This window comes from Schistocerca serialis, chromosome 4 (genome assembly GCF_023864345.2).
Source record: "Schistocerca serialis cubense isolate TAMUIC-IGC-003099 chromosome 4, iqSchSeri2.2, whole genome shotgun sequence".
NCBI classification, from domain to species: Eukaryota; Metazoa; Arthropoda; class Insecta; order Orthoptera; family Acrididae; genus Schistocerca; species Schistocerca serialis.
The window spans coordinates 459481056-459502225 of NC_064641.1; positions in this window are offsets into that span (position 1 = coordinate 459481056).

Here is a 21170-nt window from a genome sequence, read left to right on the forward strand (position 1 = left end):
AAGAAACTTTAGACGAATATGGGAAGCACACTCAGGGAAATCTCTCAGAATCGGAAATGGAAAGCAAGGGACGGTGCCATCAATCTGAAGACAGAATATTTGCCCGGCTAGAAGTGCAGTGACATGACATGTAACAGGAATTAGAAACAGTAGAGCAAGAGCTCTGCATCATCTTGGTGGATCCACAAAATGAAGTGTGCAGCATGAAGAGTGATGTTAACGCTTTTCTGAGTGTTCTGGATGAAATGAAGCAAGATCTGAAGCTGATCGAAGAACATTGCAAGCAACAGAATGAAGAAGTAGCTAGAATAGACAATATCGACTTAAATTTGAGAGACGAATGTAATGAGAACTGGACAGAATTTACATGCAAGAGCATCAGAAAACTCTTGTTAGTCACTGCTCTACACAGATGAGCGAGTCAGATGATGACACTAGCCGGCCGCGGTGGTCTAGCGGTTCTGGCGCTGCAGTCCGGAACCGCGGGACTGCTACGGTCGCAGGTTCAAATCCTGCCTCGGGCATGGGTGTGTGTGATGTCCTTAGGTTAGTTAGGTTTAAGTAGTTCTAAGTTCTAGGGGACTTACGACCTAAGATGTTGAGTCCCATAGTGCTCAGAGCCATTTGAACCATTTTTTTGATGACAGTAGAAAATGTATCAAAGAGGACGTTGTGCATTGAGACTATACGAGAATCTGAAGGTTAAGTTTTTTTTTTTTTTTTTTTTTTCGAACGAGTCCGACGACCTCCATCCAAGTATTAGGGTCAGCCAGTCGACAGCGTACTGCCACTGTCATGGTCGTATAATCAAAGAATTAATTTAGTGTGTGCTCATCTATGTTTTGAATCTGTGACATGAGGATCAAGGCATTCATTTGTCAGGAATATGTCGAATTTCGTTCAGGAGTATATGGAGCAGTACTGGCTGCAAGTATGGGAGGAACATGAAAAGAGGAAATCGCTCATGCAACCAAAGTACTTGAACTCAGAATGCAACAGTCCATCAGAATATTTGAACGCTACAGTCATAGAAAGACGATGTCAGATGAAATTTTTCTGCCAAAGGGCAACATCAGGTTTTATTTTGTGAAACTACCATAACAGGTGAGAAGAGAGATCATGTTAACTGTGCCCCTTGAAGTTCGTCGTTGATCCGTACACTGAGCTTTTTTTTAAGTACCGATGGCAGCTAATCGTCTGACCGAGTACGCTCAGCTACCGTGGCGGCACCGGTAGGATTTTGGCCGCATGTCGGTGGAGGATGTGTGCATGCGGGGTCGCCCTCATGCTTGGTGGTTATTCCGGCCCTGCTGTGTTGAGCTAAATTGAGGCGCTGGAACCGGTGACTCCTGGGTACTGGTTGTGGTGTGTGAGTGTTCCTTGCACGTCATACAGACGGAGTGTCCATGACGTATTCATTGTTTACTAAAACCAGCAATATTTAACAACTACCCACAGACAATGTGTCGCTACACTGTGCTTACGTAACTGATGACTTAAGGTGGCTGCCCATAGAGTCATGTGCACCATGATTTATGGAATAGGGCCTGGTTGTTTGTATTTCTAATATTGAACTATTTCAGGTTAGTTCTGTAGTATTTTCTTGTGCCTTGTGAGCCGTGCACAGGCTCAAATCGACCAGTTTCGAGTGCGGCCAAGATCTTGTGACTTCGTCACTGGGTTAAGGATGACGCAGCGTCCAAATAGGGCACACGCGTAAATTTATCGGCCGACTGACCAACCAACCAATTTCGTGGCAGCCTACACGAGCCCCGACCGACTGCATTCAACGATTACAGCGCCATCCTGTTTCCATTGCTGGTTGCGATTTGGGTATGCTCTACAAGATCCCGCTTGCTGTTACATAGACACAAAAACTGGGACATTCCTCTCCCGTTTTAGAGCTGACAAAGCCAAAGAAGTCGAGAGAAGGCTGTGGGTAAAGAAATGGCTAATGCAAAGGAATAAATTCACCCACGGTCTGTTACTTAATGAGCTGGGAGCCGACGATTTTCGGAATTATTTAAGACTGACCAAAACATGTGTTTTCGAATTCTCTGACATCAAATCATACTTGAGGAAAAGTATAGTCATTAGAGAAGTTGTAAGCTGCGAGGAGAGGTGTTAGCTACTTTACGGTTTTTAGCCAGTGGCATAAGTTGCGAGGCGCTCCAATTCAGCTTACTTGTATTCCTACAGCTAACATCTAAAATGATTCCTGAAACCGGTAAGGTGACGATAAATCAAACCCAAAACAGAAATTATGTTCGTGTAATTTATGAATTCAAATTTATGTAGCATAAAAGATGTTCTCTACAATATCAAATTAAAGGAACAGAGGCTACAGATGATTTTGGCCCAGATTATGTAGTTAATAGAGCATAGCATACATAATAGATGAAGTATTTAGCAACTGTCAAAGCTGTAAAAAAAGTCCTATACTTTGCTTTTCATAGCAGAAAGTGCAGCGATCGGCTGGGTTTTTTAATACTTCTAACAGCCAAGCGAGTATGTTTTATGAATAAAAGCCAGTCAACTGCCTGTTTAGGTTTTTAAGTATTATTTTCGACACGTATGGGAAATGAAATCTAAAATCTAAACTGTCTCTCCATTTCTGTTTTTTGACTACATTTCCGAAAAGTACTGGAAATAAAACTTATAAACAGAAGGCCTGTAAGCAGCTAATGGTTTGGATTTCGTGGCAATTTCACGTTAGCTTCAGGTCTACTAACTACTAACGAAATATTGGATGAAACTTTCTCATCGTCTTCCAGTGACCAGCTAGAGATCAGAATTTATGAGCATTATTTGGTACTACGACATTCATCTGCTGTGTCATGCTCTTGTGTGTTGATGATTAATTTCCTGTTGGGCCTGCACTTGGCAGTGTTTCCTATTGGCACTGGCCTGCCACAACACCAGGCTAGTGCAGCGAGGCACACCTGCTCGATTGGGCTGTATGTCTGGGTTAGTAGAACCATTCAGTAGGGTTTCCACCACAGGAGATTACAGTCTGTCTGTCCAGCTCGAGGTAACTTTGGTGACAGCCGATTGTCTGCTCACAAAGAGATGCGACGCTAGAGAGGACATCAAATCCGCATTCATATGACATTATCAGCCAGGCTGCAAGTCGACCTAACAAGGGGAGTGCCAGGGCTGGGAAATGAAGTTCGGAGTGGGATGGCGCGTGTTTGCAGCACTACCCCATAGAGTTACAATGCACCAGCCATACAGCCAGATGGCCAGCCATTCACGAGAAAAACGCTTCGAAACATTCAGTCCTACTGTATATAATACCCATGCGTCCGCTAACTGAACCGAATGGCGCGGTGGCGGATGCAATATTGGTAACAATTCGTGCTTCGTATTTTCAAAGTACGTATTTGCTTTTCCTTATTGAAAAAAAAATACAATGACGTTCAAATTGAAAACTTTTGTTCTTTCAACATTTTCAACTTTTCCTTCAAATATTCGTTCGTATTGTGTATTGAAAACTGTGTGCATGGGAGAATAATATTCATATTGTGTTTATTCGCTGGATTGCGAAATTACACAAGAGCCAGAATGATATTTGTCATAAAAACACTTGAAACAAAAGATGTTTGAACAAGTTGCGCATCGAATAAATGAAAATTTTTTACACGAGCAGCGAGTTTTGAGGATATCTGTCGAAAAGCAGACCTCGTTAACATTTCTAAAGATGTGTCTTCCTGCGGTTGATTTCGACGCGAACCATGCGTATTGGATCATATTGTCAAAAACAGGAGATGATAACTGATGGTGAAAGATCGAGTGAATTTTAAGACAATCTTCTCGTGAATTAATCTCTCGTTACTGTTCAATTAACGTGGCGCAATTTTGCAGGCGTTTAATGAAATTTTTCACCTGTCTGTAAAAATAAACATCACAGGGCTGCACTAGTGGTGTACACTTCGGTGGAATAACTTTGAGGGTACAGGTGGGACGTTGTGCGTCGTCCTGGAAAATCTCGTCATACAGTTCTGGTCGTGTTTGCCCACCCCAGGAGCCGACGATGAGGAGAAACCTTTTATATCCAGCATGGGGCTTCAAAAATGTTTTAAGAAACTCGTTGTACGTGTTTGTAGTCAGCTTTCCAGATTTTGATGATGTCATAATGACGTTCTTGTATGTTTTGGCGTATTCATCGATCGTCTTCTGGACTCGGGGTTCAAATGCACTTGTTGTCTCCTGCAGGCATGCGAAAACACTCGGCAGGACACGTCCAGAAAAAGTAATAGCATATTGTGCTGTATACGAATGCGTAACTTTCTTCATGTCCACTGTCTTCACAAGCACGGTCTTGCTTCCTTTGTGGGTGAGAGTCCGGTTGAAAGTAGAATGGTACTGACATTCTGGAAGCAAATGAAACAGCACGATACATAACGACCAAAACGATTGTACAATTGCATGATTATATAAGACAATTTGTGAGGCAATACTGACCTTACGCCTTATCTTAGAAGAAAGATTAAGGAAAGGCAAACCTACGGTTCTAGCATTTGTAGACTTAGAGAAAGCTTTTGACAATGTTGACTGGAGTACTCTCTTTCAAATTCTAAAGGTGGCAGGGGTAAAACACAGGGAGCGAAAGGCTATTTACAATTTGTACAGAAAACAGGTGGCAGTTATAAGAGTCGAGAGGCATGAAAGGGAAGCAGTGGTTGAGAAGGGAGTGAGACAGGGTTGTAGCCTCTCCCCGATGTTATTCAATCTGTATATTGAGCAAGCAGTAAAGGAAACGAAAGAGAAATTCGGAGTAGGTATTAAAATCCAAGGAGAAGAAATAAAAACTTTGAGGTTCGCCGATGATATTGTAAGTGTGTCAGAGACAGCAAAGGACTTGGAAGAGTAGCTGAACGGAATGAACAGTGTCTTGAAAGGAGGCTATAAGATGAACATCAACAAAAGTAAAAGGAGGATCATGGAATGTAGTCGAATTAAGTCGGGTGATGCTGAGGGAATTAGATTAGGAAATGAGACACTTTAAGTAGTAAAGGAGTTTTGCTATTTGGGGAGCAAAATAACTGATGATGGTCGAAGTAGAGATGATATAAAATGTAGACTGGCAATGGCAAGGAAAGCATTTCTGAAGAAGAGAAATTTGTTAACATCGAGCATAGATTTAAGTGTCAGGAAGTTGTTTCTGAAAGTATTTGTATGGAGTGTAGCCATGTATGGAAGTGAAACATGGACGATAAATAGTTTAGACAAGAAGAGAATAGAAGCTTTTGAAATGCGGTGCTACAGAAGAATGCTAAAGATTAGATGGGTAGATCACGTAACTAATGAGGAGGTACTGAACAGAATAGGGGAGGTGTTTGTGACACAACTTGACTAGAAGAAGGGATCGGTTGGTAGGACATGTTCTGAGGCATCAAGGGATCACCAATTTAGTATTAGAGGGCAGCGTGGAGGGTAAAAATCGTAGAAGGAGACCTAGAGATGAATACACTAAGCAGATTCAGAAGGATGTAGGCTGGAGTAGGTATTGGGAGATGAAGAAGCTTGCACAGTATAGAGTAGCATGGAGAGCTGCATCAAACCAATCTCAGGACTAAAGACCACAACAACAACAACATAAGAGAATTATTCAAATGGGTATTCGTTGTTTGAAATACCATTTATAGAATGTGATTTCCTTTTGTGTACATGCCTGTTTGATGCGTGTTGATAATATAGTCCTTGTCAAAAGTGGGTATTACATCTCGAGTCTGTTGCCGGAAAGTTTCTGCAACAGGCAAGGTTTCTTCCAATGTCACTGTTTCCTTTCGTGATACGAATTTTGTTACTTTCCGTTGACGAATTCTGTGCCGTTGTTTAAACCTCGCCACCCATCGACTAGAAGCTATAAATTCAAAGTTTTCACAATGCGCTTCCGCTGCTAAAGCCCATTGTTGCAGATTTCTAGTGGTAACTTGCTGGTAATTGTGCCTAGCTTCGACAAAACGATCGTTAAGTCCACGAATCTCTCGCTGTGTATTTCTCAAATACAGATCCACCCTTTTTAATTTCGTCTTCCCATCGTGATAAATATTCCTTTTTTTTAACGGTGGCATGTTTTACTTTTCAGCGCCTGCAGAGTCCACCGAGGATATGCTTTCGCAGTGTTGATGCATTGTAATTTGTATTCTAGCGGTATATACGTAGGCTCTTTGGAGTTTTTCCCTGGGGATTCATAGTCGTCCGAAGAATCGTCTATTATTCTATTCTTCTAATTCTAAATCTTCACCACCTTCATTCTCGTGAAGTAACTCTTCATCAACCACGATAGTGTTTTCACTCAAGAAATATATCACAGTGTTGTACAACGTCTGTGCCATCAGCATAGCATCGTGTGGAATTGACGGCGAACCTTCTGACCCTAGTAAATCGTTTTCAACCAGCAGTGCATTGAAATGGGTAACTGCATCTTTAATCAGCAACTTCGGTTTCTCGCTGTGTAGAGAATCGTTGGTAATATCTTCTACAAGTCCCTCAGAACTCGCGATGTATTCACTTCGAAGCATTGTAACCACAGAACGTTAGCAACAGGAAAAACTTTCACACACGTGTACTCGTACTCGCAAAAGCAACTGCTAGTGTCTTCTTCCACGTTTGTAGTGCACGGAGCGCGGATGCGCGGCTATCCCTTCGCTCTCCAAGTTTGTCAAATACCCCTTTATGAGGACCCTCGTTTATAGTGGCCTCATGACATTGAAGTCGATCGTGTACCTGAACTAGTCTGATAGAAGTCGTACGCTCCTGTTCGACGGATGTTATGTATAAGATACATGATAGAAATGAAATATTGTCAGTATACAATACGAACGAATATTCGAAGGAAATAATTTGGTTGGAAAAGTTGAAAATGTTGAAGGAACAAAAGTTTTCAATTTGAACACCATGGTATTTTTTTCAATAAGGAAAAGCAAATAGATACTTTGAACTTTTTTTTTGTCATCAGTCTACTGACTGGTTTGATGCGGCCCGCCACGAATTCCATTCTTGTGCAATCTCTTCATCTCAGAGTAGCACTTGCAACCTACGTCCTCAATTATTTGCTTGACGTATTCCAATCTCTGTCTTCCTCTACAGTTTTTGCCCTCTACAGCTCCCTCTACTACCATGGAAGTCATTCCCTCATGTCTTAGCAGATGTCCTATCATCCTGTCCCTTCTCCTTATCAGTGTTTTCCACATATTCCTTTTCTCTCCGATTCTCCGTAGAACCTCCTCATTCCTTACCTTATCAGTCCACCTAATTTTCAACATTCGTCTATAGCACCCCATCCCAAATGCTTCGATTCTCTTCTGTTCCGGTTTTCCCACAGTCCAGAAATTTCTCCCTCAAATTAAGGAAGGTATTTGATATTAGTAGACTTCTCTTGGCCAGAAATGCCTTTTTTGCCATAGCGAGTCTGCTTTTGATGTCCTCCTTGCTCCGTCCGTCATTGGTTATTTTACTGCCTAGGTAGCAGAATTCCTTAACTTCATTGACTTCGTGACCATCAATCCTGATGTTAAGTTTCTCGCTGTTCTCATTTCTGCTACTTCTCATTACCTTAGTCGTTCTCCGATTTACTCTCAAACCATACTGTGTACTCATTAGACTGTTCATTCCGTTCAGCAGATCATTTAATTCTTCTTCACTTTCACTCAGGATAGCAATGCCATCAGCGAATCGTATCATTGATATCCTTTCACCTTGTATTTTAATTCCACTCCTGGACCTTTCTTTTATTTCCATCATTGCTTCCTCGATGTACAGATTGAAGAGTAGGGGCAAAAGGCTGCAGCCTTGTCTTACACCCTTCTTAATACGAGCACTTCGTTCTTGATCGTCCACTCTTACTATTCCCTCTTGGTTGTTGTACATATTGCATAAGACCCGTCTCTCCCTATAGCTTACCCCTATTTTTTTCAGAATCTCGAACAGCTTGCACCATTTTATATTGTCGAACGCTTTTTCCAGGTCGACAAATCCTATGAAAGTGTCTTCATTTTTTTGTAGCCTTGCTTCCATTATTAGCCGTAACGTCAGAATTACCTCTCTCGCCCTTTACTTTTCCAAAAGCCAAACTGATCGTCACCTAGCGCATTCTCAATTTTCTGTTCCATTCTTCTGTATATTATTCTTGTAAGCAGCTTCGATGCATGAGCTGTTAAGCTGATTGTGCGATAATTCTCGCACTTGTCAGCTCTTGCCGTCTTCGGAATTGTGTGGATGATGCTTTTTCGAAAGTCAGATGGTATATCGCCAGACTCATATATTCTACACACCAACGTGAATAGTCGTTTTGTTGCCACTTCCCCCAATGATTTTAGAAATTCTGATGGAATGTTATCTATTCCTTCTGCCTTATTTGACCATAAGTCCTCCAAAGCTCTTTTAAATTCCGATTCTAATACTGGATTCTAGTACTGGATTCTAATAATGGTTCTTCTAAATCGACTCCTGTTTCTTCTTCTATCACATCAGACAAATCGTCACCCTTATAGAGGCTTTCAATGTATTCTTTCCACCTATCTGCTCTCTCCTCTGCATTTAACAGTGGAATTCCCGTTGCACTCTTAATGATACCACCGTTGCTTTTAATGTCACCAAAGGTTGTTTTGACTTTCCTGTATGCTGAGTCTGTCCTTCCGACAATCATATCTTTTTCGATGTCTTCACATTTTTCCTGCAACCATTTCGTCTTAGCTTCCCTGCACTTCCTATTTATTTCATTCCTCAGCGACTTGTATTTCTGTATTCCTGATTTTCCCGGAACATTGTACTGCCTCCTTTCATCAATCAACTGAAGTATTTCTTCTGTTACCCATGGTTTCTTTGCAGCTACTGTCTATGTGCCTATGTTTTCCTTCCCAACTTCTGTGATGGCCCTTTTTAGAGATGTCCATTCCTCTTCAACTGTACTGCCTACTGCGCTATTCATTATTGCTGTATCTATAGCGTTAGAAAACTTCAAACATATCTCGTCATTCCTTAGTACTTTGAAAATACGAAGCACGAATTGTTAGCAATATTGCATCGGACACCGCGCCATTCGATTCAGTGAGCGGACGCATGGGTATTATATACAGTGGAACTGAATGTTTCGGAACGTTTTTCTCGTGAATGGCTAGCCATCTGGCCGTATGGTTGGGGCATTCTAACACTATGGGGTAGTGCTGCAAACACGCGCCGCGCCGTCCCACTCCACACTTCATTTCCCAACTCTGGCACTCCCCTTGTAAGACATTAGCAAACCTATGTGTGGAGGCTGCACAAGAAACTGCTTTTCAACTTATTATTATGTTACCCGCAAGGTCACGCTACACATATGAACATTATTTATCTGACACTTGTTTAAACTCTTGTTTTGTTGCACACTTAAACCTTGAGTCAAGTGACAAATGATGTCACATTGAAGTTACTGAATACATCATATATCTTGGTTTACATCTACATCTACATGGATAATCTGCAAATCACACTTAAGTGCCTGGTTGAGGTTTCATCTAACCACCGTCACAATAGTCCTCTGTTACTCATTTCTCGAACGGCGCGAGGAAAAAACGATCACCTGTATCTTCCCGTGCGAGCTCTCCCTTATTTTCTTATGATGATAGTTTCTTGTATGTGGGTCGGAGTCAACAAAACATTTTCGCAATAGGAGGAGAAAGTTGCTGATCGAAATTTCATGAGAAGATACCGCAGCGACGAAAAACGCCTTTCGCAATAATACAAACTGTGCTGCTTTTCTTTGAACTTTCTCGATGTCCTCCGTTAATCCTATGTGGTAAGGATCCCAGAATGCGCTGCAGTATTCTAAAAGAGGACGGACAAACGTATTGCAGGCAGTCTCTGTAGTAGATTTGCTACATTGTCTAAGTGTTCTGCCAGTAAAACAACAGTCTTTGATTTACCTTCCCCACAACATTTCTATGTTTTCTTTTCCATTCAAATTGTGCATAATCGCAAGTCCTAGGTATTTAGTTGAATTTACGGGTTTGAGATTATATTGAATTATCGTGTAACCGAAGTTCCACGGATTCCTTTTAACACTCTTGTGGATGACCTCACACTTTTCATTATTTAGAGTCATTTGCCGATTTTGGTACGATTCAGATAGTTTTTGTAAATCGTTTTGCAATTTGTTTTGATCTTCGAATGAGTTCACTAGAGGATAAACGATATCATCATCTGCAAACAGCCTAAGTGACTGCTCAGATTGCCTCTTAAATCGTTTATATGGATAAGAAACATCAGAGAGCGTATAACACTACCTTGGGGAAAGCCAGAAATCAGTTTTGTTTCACTCGATGACTTTCCGTCAACTACTACGAACTGTGACCTCTCTGACAGGAACTCACAACCCAGTCACATAACTGAGACGATATTCCATAAACACGAAATTTCACTGCAAGCGGGTTGTGTGGTACACTGACAAAAGCCTTCTGTAAATTTAGAAATGCGGTCCAGTTTGAAATTCTTTGTCAATAGCACTCAAAACCTCGTGTGAGTAAAGATCTAGTTGTGTTTCACAAGAACAATGATTTCTAAATCCGTGTTGACCGTTCTCTTCGAGGTAATTCATAATGTTCGAACACAATATATGTCCCAAAATCCTGCTGCATATCGACGTTAATGATGTGGGCATGTAATTTAGTGGATTTCTCCTACTAGCTTTCTTGAATATTGATGTGGCCTGTGCAACTTTCCAATCTTTGGGTACGTATCTTTTGTCCAGCGAGCTGTCGTATATGATTGTTAAGTACGAAGCTATTGCATCAGCATATTCTGGAACGAACCAAGAGTTGCTTTTATTAAGTGATTTAAGTTGTTTCATCACTCCTAGGATACCTAGTTCTAAGTTAGCCATGTTGGCAACAGTTGTTGGTTCGAATTCTAGAATATTTACTTCATCATCTCCGGTGAAGGAATCTTGAAAGGCTGTGTTTAGTAACACTCGTTTTCCAGCACTGTCTCGATAGTATTTCGGACTTTTCGCCAGGTTCCGAGACAAAATTTCGTTGTGGAAACTATTATGAGCATCTCGCATTGAAGTCCGCACTAAATTTCGAGCTTCTGTAAAAGATCGCCAGTCTTGGGGATTTTGCGTTCGTATAAATTTGGCATGCTTTTTTCGTTGATTCTGCAACAGGTGTTCTGCCGTGTTTTGTGTACCAAGGGGAATTTGGTAGCAGTCACTCAACGACTGTTGATACTATTTTTTTTAATTCAAGCCACATCTGGCCTATTCTTACATTGTTAATTTGGAAGGAATGGAGATTGTATTTTAGGAAGGCAGCATGGGGGCTTAATTATATAATGAATGCATATAATTTTAATTTTTAGTAGCTGACTGTCCGGTTACGCAGTCTCGTAAACGGTTGGCCCTGATTAGTATTTGTACGCAATCTGACTGCATAGAATAACAACAAAGAATGAAACGAAATTTCCGTTAACACAATTAATTAGTTAAGTCCCCAGCAACAAAAAAAGCTACGAAACAACAAGGCACAGGTGTCGCTGTTCTGTGTGTGGAAGTGTGATTCGACGTACACATCTGGCACGGTTCTGCCTCAATACGACAATATATTTTAAATACCATTTATACAGAAGTAACTAAAAAAAAGAAACAGAAATACTATAATTGCACATAGAAACCAGAAATACAGTCTAATACAAGAACACGAGCCAGATGCTTTCTTGACTGAACCTGTGAGCAAGACGCATTATTGTTTAAGACATTGAAATAATGAAAAAAAAGGAATATTTTACCTTCATATATATTGACGAAAAGCACACTCTGATCATTACAGCAACCCCAATCCAACAGCATCTGGTGTCTAGCCCATCAAAACAATACTAAAACATCTGAACAAGCACTCTCCATGGGAAATTCTCAACAACGACTCACCACTGCTACATCTCAATAAGCACTGCCCACTGCTACCTCTCAATAAGCACTGCCAGTGGAGGCGGCGAAATAATACTCTTTGGCGCAATCTCTGGCGCTGTGGCTCAGTGTAGACACCTATCATATGCCCCTCCTCCACGGGCCAGAATTTGATGGTATTTTTGCCAGCATTGGTGGCGAAAATACCACCAAATTCGTATAAAAATTAAGCCAAAATAAAAGATAATGTTAATAAGTAAATATCACTTCACTAAATTAATTTTGGCTTTGCACTGACCATTCCATAACCTAATATATAAAATACAGTAAGGAATACAAATGCATTCATACATGTGATTTTACATAATAGTTCACACATGTACCATTCAATCAATGGCACCAGCAATGTCAAATAGGTGTAGCTAAGAGTCTCATAACATTTCACAATCAGTAAATACACAAAAAAATCAGTTTATACAGATATTCACATAAATGCTTTCCATAGTTCAATAAACAAGTACTTGACAGTTCCAGCAGTAGCACCCAGCAATGGTCAACAGATGCAGACACCAACGAGTGACATTATTTCAGTAGAAACAGTTCCATCAGTGGCACCCAGCAATGTTAAACAGGTGCAGACAGCAAGAAGTAACATCATTTCAGTAGAAACAGTTTTAACAGTGGCACCAAGTAATGTTCAACAGGTGCAAACACCAACAAGAGAAATTATGTCAGTAGAAACAGTTCCATCAGTGTCACCCAGCAATGTTGAGCAGGTGCAGACAGCAACAAGTGACATCATTTCAGTAGAAGCAGTTCCATCAGTGGCACCCAGTAACGTTGAGCAGGTGCAGACACCAACAAGTGACATCATTTCAGTAGAAGCAGTCCATCAGTGGCACCCAGCAATGTTGAACAGGTGCAGACACCAACAAGTGACATCATTTCAGTAGAAGCAGTCCATCAGTGGCACCCAGCAATGTTGAACAGGTGCAGACACAACAAGTGATATCATTTCAGTAGAAGCAGTCCATCAGTGGCACCCAGTTATTTTGAGCAGGTGCAGACACCAACAAGTGACATCATTTCAGCAGAAGCAGCCCATCAGTGGCACCCAGTAATTTTGAGCAGGTGCAGACACCAACAAGTGACATCATTTCAGTAGAAGCAGTCCATCAGTGGCACCCAGTAATGTTGAGCAGGTGCAGACACCAACAAGTGACATTATTTCAGTAGAAGCAGTTCCATCAGTGGCACCCAGTAATGTTGAGCAGGTGCAGGCACCAACAAGTGACATCAATTCAGTAGAAACAGTCAAACAGTGGCACCCAGCAATGTTGAACAGGTGCAGACACCAACAAGTGACATCAATTCAGTAGAAGCGGTCCATCAGTGGCACCCAGTAATGTTGAGCAGGTGCAGACACAAACAAGTGACATCATTTCAGCAGAAGCAGTCCATCAGTGGCACCCAGTAATGTTGAGCAGGTGCAGACACCAACAAGTGTCATTTCAGTTGAAGCAGTCCATCAGTGGCACCCAGCAATGTTGAGCAGGTGCAGACACCAACAAGTGACATCATTTCAGTAGAAGCAGTCCATCAGTGGCACCCAGTAATGTTGAGCAGGTGCAGACACCAACAAGTGATATCATCTCAGCAGAAGCAGTCCATCAGTGGCACCCAGTAATGTTGAGCAGGTGCAGACAGCAACAAGTGACGTCATTTCAGTAGAAGCAGTTCCATCAGTGACACCCAGTAATGTTGAGCAGGTGCAGACACCAACAAGTGACATTATTTCAGTAGAAGCAGGTCCATCAGTGGCACCCATACTGAAGTAACTAAAAAAAATAAACAGAAATACTATAATTGCACATAGAAACCAGAAATACAGTCTAATACAGGAACACGAGCCAGATGCTTTCTTGACTGAACCTGTGACCAAGACGTATTATTGTTTAAGACATTGAAATAATGAAAAAAAAAGAGTATTTTACCTTCATATATATTGACGAAAAGCACACTCTGATCATTACAGCATCCCCAATCCAACAACATCTGGTGTCTAGCCCATCAAAACAATACTAAAGGATCTGAACAAGTACTCTCCATGGGAACTTCTCAACAACGACTCACCACTGCTACATCTCAATAAGCACTGCCCACTGCTACTTCTCAATAAGCACTGCCAGTAGAGGCGGCGAAATAATACTCTTTGGCGCAATCTCTGGCGCTGTGGCTCAGTGTAGACGCCTATCATATGCCCCTCCTCCACAGGCCAGAATTTGATGGTATTTTTGCCAGCATTGGTGGTGAAAATACCACCAAATTTGTATAAAAAATTAAGTCAAAAATAAAAGTAAAAATAATAAGTAAATATCACTTCACTAAATTAATTTTGGCTTTGCACTGACCATTCCATAACCTAATTTATAAAATACTGTAAGGAATACAAATGTTTTCATACATGTGACTTTACATAATAGTTCACACAAGTACCATTTAATCAATGGCACCAGCAATGTCAAATAGGTGTAGCTTAGAGTCTCATAACATTTCACAAACAGTAAATACACAAAAAAAATCAGTTTATACAAATATTCACATAAATGCTTTCCATAGTTCAATATACAAGTAGTTGACAGTTCCAGCAGTAGCACCCAGTAATGGTCAACAGATGCACCCACCAACGAGTGACATTATTTCAGTAGAAACAGTTCCATCAGTGGCACCCAGCAATGTTAAACAGGTGCAGACAGCAAGAAGTAACATCATTTCAGTAGAAACAGTTCTACAGGGGCACCAAGTAATGTTCAACAGGTGCAAACACCAACAAGTGAAATTATGTCAGTAGAAACAGTTCCATCAGTGTCACCCAGCAATGTTGAGCAGGTGCAGACAGCAACAAGTGACATCATTTCAGTAGAAGCAGTTCCCTCAGTGACACCCAGTAACGCTGAGCAGGTGCAGACACCAACAAGTGACATCATTTCAGTAGAAGCAGTCCATCAGTGGCACCCAGTTATTTTGAGCAGGTGCAGACACCAACAAGTGACATCATTTCAGCAGAAGCAGTCCATCAGTGGCACCCAGTAATGTTGAGCAGGTGCAGACACCAACAAGTGACATCATTTCAGTAGAAGCAGTCCATCAGTGGCACCCAGCAATGTTGAGCAGGTGCAGACACAAACAAGTGACATCATTTCAGTAGAAGCAGTCCATCAGTGGCACCCAGCAATGTTGAACAGGTGCAGACACCAACAAGTGACATCATTTCAGTAGATGCAGTCCATCAGTGGCACCCAGCAATGTTGAACAGGTGCAGACACCAACAAGTGGCATCATTTTAGTAGAAGCAGTCCATCAGTGGCACCCAGTTATTTTGAGCAGGTGCAGACACCAACAAGTGACATCATTTCAGCAGAAGCAGTCCATTAGCGGCACCCAGTAATGTCGAGCAGATGCAGACACCATCAAGCGACGTCATTTCAGTAGAAGCAGTTCCATCAGTGGCACCCAGTAATGTTGAGCATGTGCAGACACCAACAAGTGACATTATTTCTGTAGAAGCAGTTCCATCAGTGGCACCCAGCATTGTAGAACAGGTGCAGACACCAACAAGTGACATCATTTCAGTAGAAGCAGTCCAACAGTGGCACCCAGTAATGTTGAACAGGTGCAGACACCAACAAGTGACATTATTTCAGTAGAAGCAGTCCTTCGTTGGCACCCAGCAATGTGGAACAGGTGCAAGTAACAGCCCATAAAATTCACTATCACTAATCAGACAGTTCATCAGAGTTTATCAGCAGAAATTAAACATTTCCAAGTGGCACCCAGCTATGTTGAATAATTGCAAGCACAAGCAACAGTTTGAAGGCACACACAATTGCTTTTACAAAATTATTCCCAATGCTCTTACACTAAACGTACAAATTATAATAAACACGCAAATGATATCAGAGAATTGTCATATTAAATATTACAAATACACAAATATCAGGATACCTATAATATTTATGGGTGTCAGTGCAAGCCACAACAAACTAGTAAAATAATATTTAGGAGATAGGTCGGTACCAATTATTTGGGATTAGGAAAGGAAAACACACGAAACACAATCTTTCATCCACATTCAGTACTACTGTGTAATTGAATAGTGTTAACTGTGTAAATGCAATTCTGTCAAAATTTGATGTTCAACATGTGTATCAAGTTGTAGTGGCAGCATTGTATAACAGTCAATAATAATTAGTCAACGTCATAGTCATCATGTCAAGACCAATGTTTGCCAAGCCAAACCAAAATGTATGGTTGCTGAACAACTGTCAGTGTGCCAAGATTTGCAAATGCTTCCTCTCTCCAAAAAAAAGTAAATACTGCTTATTGATTTAACAAAGTGTGTGTGTAGACAATCTTCCTTCCACTTGAGTGTTCTAGTCTGCCGTCTTCATCCTCCTTGTTCCATATAAACCAACAAAAAAAATATGCTCCTCACTTACTTTACCTCTTATCCACCAAAACTCCAATAATCATCAGCATCACATAATCTTAATACTTCAATAATACCTGTTACGTCGATACATATAAACATTATCATCAATATCATTTACCTTACCTCTTATCCACCAAAACTCCAATAATCATCAACTTCACACAATCTCAGTACCTCAATAATACCTCTTTAATACGTCGACACATATAAACCTTATCGCCTATATCATTTCACTTCCATAACAACTCTTTCCTCTAGTCAGTCTCCCCGAACAAGTACAGATAAAATGCTAGTGCAAACTTCAGTTCATCATCCCATACAATCTGAAGACACAATGTCAACACACAACCTCTGTGTAATCCATCTGACCCAAATCTTCTACTCATTATGAATCACAAAATACATTTTGGTTACCTTGTCCATCATTAAATAAAAGAAATGCATACATGACCTCTAACAGCCTTCAGTTCGAATAACTTTCAGTAAGTAAGTACGAGTACGGAGTGTATACGATCATAATATATCACAGTTTGTACACCACTACAAGAATCATGGCAAAACAGAAGCAAACATGTGGAGTATTTGTTGTGTCAAGTGTCATTTGCTATTTCAATTTCTTAGGTAGAATGCAGTGTAATAACTGTCAATGGTCTAAACCTAGTGTTGGTATGTCATGTCGTTAGCTTTCTTCCTATTAGCATAAATTTATACAGCTTCCATAAAACCTCCAGCTCATGTGACTTCCATGAAGTTTCTTGTACTAATGTCGTTCGTCGAATTATTGTAGTTCATTTTCTTATCTTAAAATATAAGGCACTGAGCGTAACCAAAACATGCAACAGCGAGTAAATATACCAGTGGAGAACAGAATGTTAACAAGTGGATGCAGCACAATTCCTACAACGAGGCTCTGCCAAGCGAACAATCTATAATTAATACCATAGTGTGACCTAAACTCCATGTTTGTACACAGTATATCAGCATTTCTATATACCAAAATAAAGAGTAGTTATGACAACAAAACAAAAATGTGTAAATATGCAATCCATACGCAAAGCAGCAATTAGGTATTTTACAATATAAACAGGTCATTAGCATCATAACAGCATAAGCAAATAAATGTTCATATGTAATCTTAATAAGTAAACATGAAGGCGCAAGCAGATAAATCACAAAGTATAACTTACATACATAACCACAGCCAGCACAATTAATCAGGTGACAATTATAATTTAAATAAATAAGCACAGCAGGCACATAATAAAAAAAATGTGACATTAATGAAAAAAGCAGTGCAGCCAAGCGATGCATAATATACACAAGTAACAACTCTGTTCATTAATCAATCATTGTCAAAATCAGTTATTGTACGCAAGCACGTTGCTTCACAAGTACATTCATAGAACATGAAATTTAGCACAAAGTATGAATCACGTAATCGTGAGCAGCAAATTACGTCTAAAGTACGTACCTAAGTGGAAATATGTTACCTGAAAAATAAACTCAATTAATAGTTACCTTTTTAGTTTATTTGTTTCTTCTTCGAAATTGCATTCTACCTGAAATTTTCTCGATAGTTAGTCCTCTTAACGTCGGACACACACATAATTTACCTGAAGTTCTTAAATATATTATACAACCGTATCCTGAAAAATACTGAACGTTAATAACATAATTTATCAAGTCACTATAGCTTTATACTGAATTTAATCGGAGAAATTAGACTGTGTATTTCTTTACGGCTGTCAGTGCATTCGCACTGAGTGCTCGATCAGCTGTAGGTACGCGTGACGTAGGAAGTAATTGTTTACGGCCAACGACTGCCTTGTGCGGCGCGCAGACTTGACTGTTGCTTTGAGTATGTGCCGCCGCCGGAACACGGCGCGGTATCCTTGTACTCTCCGTGTGTTTACGTATAACTGTTAGTTTCTCTAAAGTATGTCATTCCACAAAAATTTTAACGTTCGATATATGATTCCCTTAGAGCGCCGAGATTTAAGAGTTTCAACTTCAACAGTGTTATCATGAATAATTTTGCGAATTCAATATGGACCGTTATAAAGCAGAAAAAATTTGCGGCACAAGCCTTTGCCTTTCTGAGACAAATGGTGAGACTTAATTAACACCTTTTCACCAGCTGACAAGGTTTTTAAACGACCAGGACGTTTAGCTGATTCCTCTCTTCTAGCAGCCGCAGATGCAATATTTTGCAGAGCCAGGTTCACAACTTCAGAATGCCGCAGTTTCCGTGTAGGCGGAAAAGGAACGATTTCAGAAATGCGACTTGTCGGTGCTTTATTTTTTAATATCAATATAGGCGGTAAAGAAGTTGAATCACTAGGGAGTTCATTCAGAATGTTTTGAAAAATATGAAGGTACTGATCCCATGTTCTGTGATTCTGATGACAATAAAGACGACACAATTTATTGACATCCTTCATCCATCTCTCTGAAGCGTTAGATTGAGGGTGAAAAAGTGAAATGAAAATTGGTTTAATCTTACGACGCCGTAGAGAACGAAGCCAAATTTTAGAGTGAAACTGTGATCCATCATCTGATATAACCTTATCAACACGACCCACTTCTTTAAGAAAATGTTTGATGAAAGCGTTAGTTACTGAACGAGCTGTTGCTTTGCGTAAAGGCGTAAAACACACATATTTTGATGTCAATTCCACTGCTACCAAAATATACGCAAAACCATTAGTAGAACGAACCACTGGACCGAACAAATCGACTGCAGCCATGTCCTTTAATTTCGCTGGAATGACAGGAAACAACGGTGCTCTGTGAGAAATAGTTGGCGGCTTAGCCTTTTGACATAATTTGCATTTGGCAAGAACAGATCGGCAATAGTTTTCTGCACTACAACACCGTTATCTTCTATCTCTTGAAATAAGTGTGCACCTAGGCCCTTGTATGATGAGTCCGTCGCCAAACAAAAATCTTTAGATAAATCCGGATGTGAAAGAAGTGGAGCAGCAACCAAAGCATCACGAAGTTGTTCAAATTCTGATTGAGCTTCCTCATCCCAATACCAATTAGAATTCTTTCCAGACAGTTCACATAAACGAGGTGTGGCCAAATTGTCCACTCTAACAATGCGTCTAAGAAAATTACAGACACCAAGGAAACTACGAACATCACGTTTTGTAGTAGGAACAGCATAATTACGAATAGCGTCTAGTTTCTCTGGATCAGGGAGAATACCTTCTGTAGAAATAATACGACCAAGAAATTTCACCTGAGAACGACCAAATTCAGATTTTTCCAACTTCACTGTAATGCCAACCCTTGCAAAAATACGTAATAATGAATCCAAAATTTTTTTATGCTCACTCCAAGAACGTTTAGCAATACGAATATCGTCAACATATGAAGTAATATTGTCACGAAGATAAACAGGTAAAATTTCGTTTAAACTACAAATGAATGCTGCAGAAGATATAGTAAGTCCAAACGGTAATTTCCGAAATCACTTTTGGGTAAATTAGTCATATCCGGCTATTATTTACCGACTCTCTAGATAGATTGATAGTTGAAGAGTTATTTTGATCGATACAAAGAATAGTAAAAGAGTAGGCAGCAGTGCAGAAAACTAAAAGGGAAATAGCACTACTACAGCTCGGGGCCCTGTGCACGCTACGGCACATATTCACTTAGTGTAGCGAATCCCCTGAGGACCTTAACAGCCATACTTAAATTCCAGTTTGTGACTTAGTGGCAAATTTGGCGGAAGTGCGTACGTAAATTGATCTAACCATGAACATGGATGTATGTCATTCTTAGAATTGCGAAAGATCTTAAATTTCCGAACAGTTAAGAAGTGTTTATAGTCAAAGTTTTCGCCTTGTGGCGACAAAGACCCACCGCGTCTGTCCCAGTCTGAATGTCGATTATTGTCAAGTTCGCGCGCCTGGCGCTCTCTTGTTGCATCCCGTAAATGAAACAAATTATTTTCTTCAAACCCCTCTGCTATCTGTGATTCTAAATTTCTTATGGTCTTTTCCTATGATTTCGCCTTCAATTTGATTGACTTGCTTTTGTAATGCCTCAAATTCCTTTTTAACGCGTTCATTAAACTTTCCTTGATTTTCAACATGCTTATTTATGTTCTGGTACTCTTCGGTTTCTGCAAATGGCAATGGAGCTGTATCATCTGAATCTCTGTCGCCATTTAAACTAAGACTTGTCAATTTATCTGAAATCTCCTCAACTCTTTCCGATAAGTCACCTATTTATTCTTTCTGTTTATTTACGTCTTCCGTAAGTGTCGCGACTCGGGATTCAGTATTGACACATTTAGTAGTTAACTGTTCATACTGTTGTGTTGGGTTATTTAATCTGTCATTTGGTACGGATTCTTCGATTCTTTCAAATATTTCTTCCTTATCGTGTGCACGTTGTAAATTTAACTCTGAAAATTTTTGTACTATCACGCGATCTCTTTCTCCCTGTTCTCTATCCTGTTCCTTTTCTCTGATTTCTATTGAAATTAAACTATTATTGTGAGCATTCAAAATCGGTTGTACTTCTTCTCTAATTTCTTTCTTTGATTCATCTTTCATGTTTTTGAAATATGTCCATATTCGTGAGCCTAACTGTGTTTCCATTGTTTCCATCTCGGTTTTAATTGTTCCTATTTGTGAGCCTAACTGTGTTGCCATTGTTTCTCTTGGTTCTGATTGTTCCTATTTCTGTTTTAATTGTTCCTATTTGTGAGTCTAACCGTGATCCCAAATTTAATATTGCACCCATCAACTGCTTCATATTAACTGGCTCAAAATTCTTTTC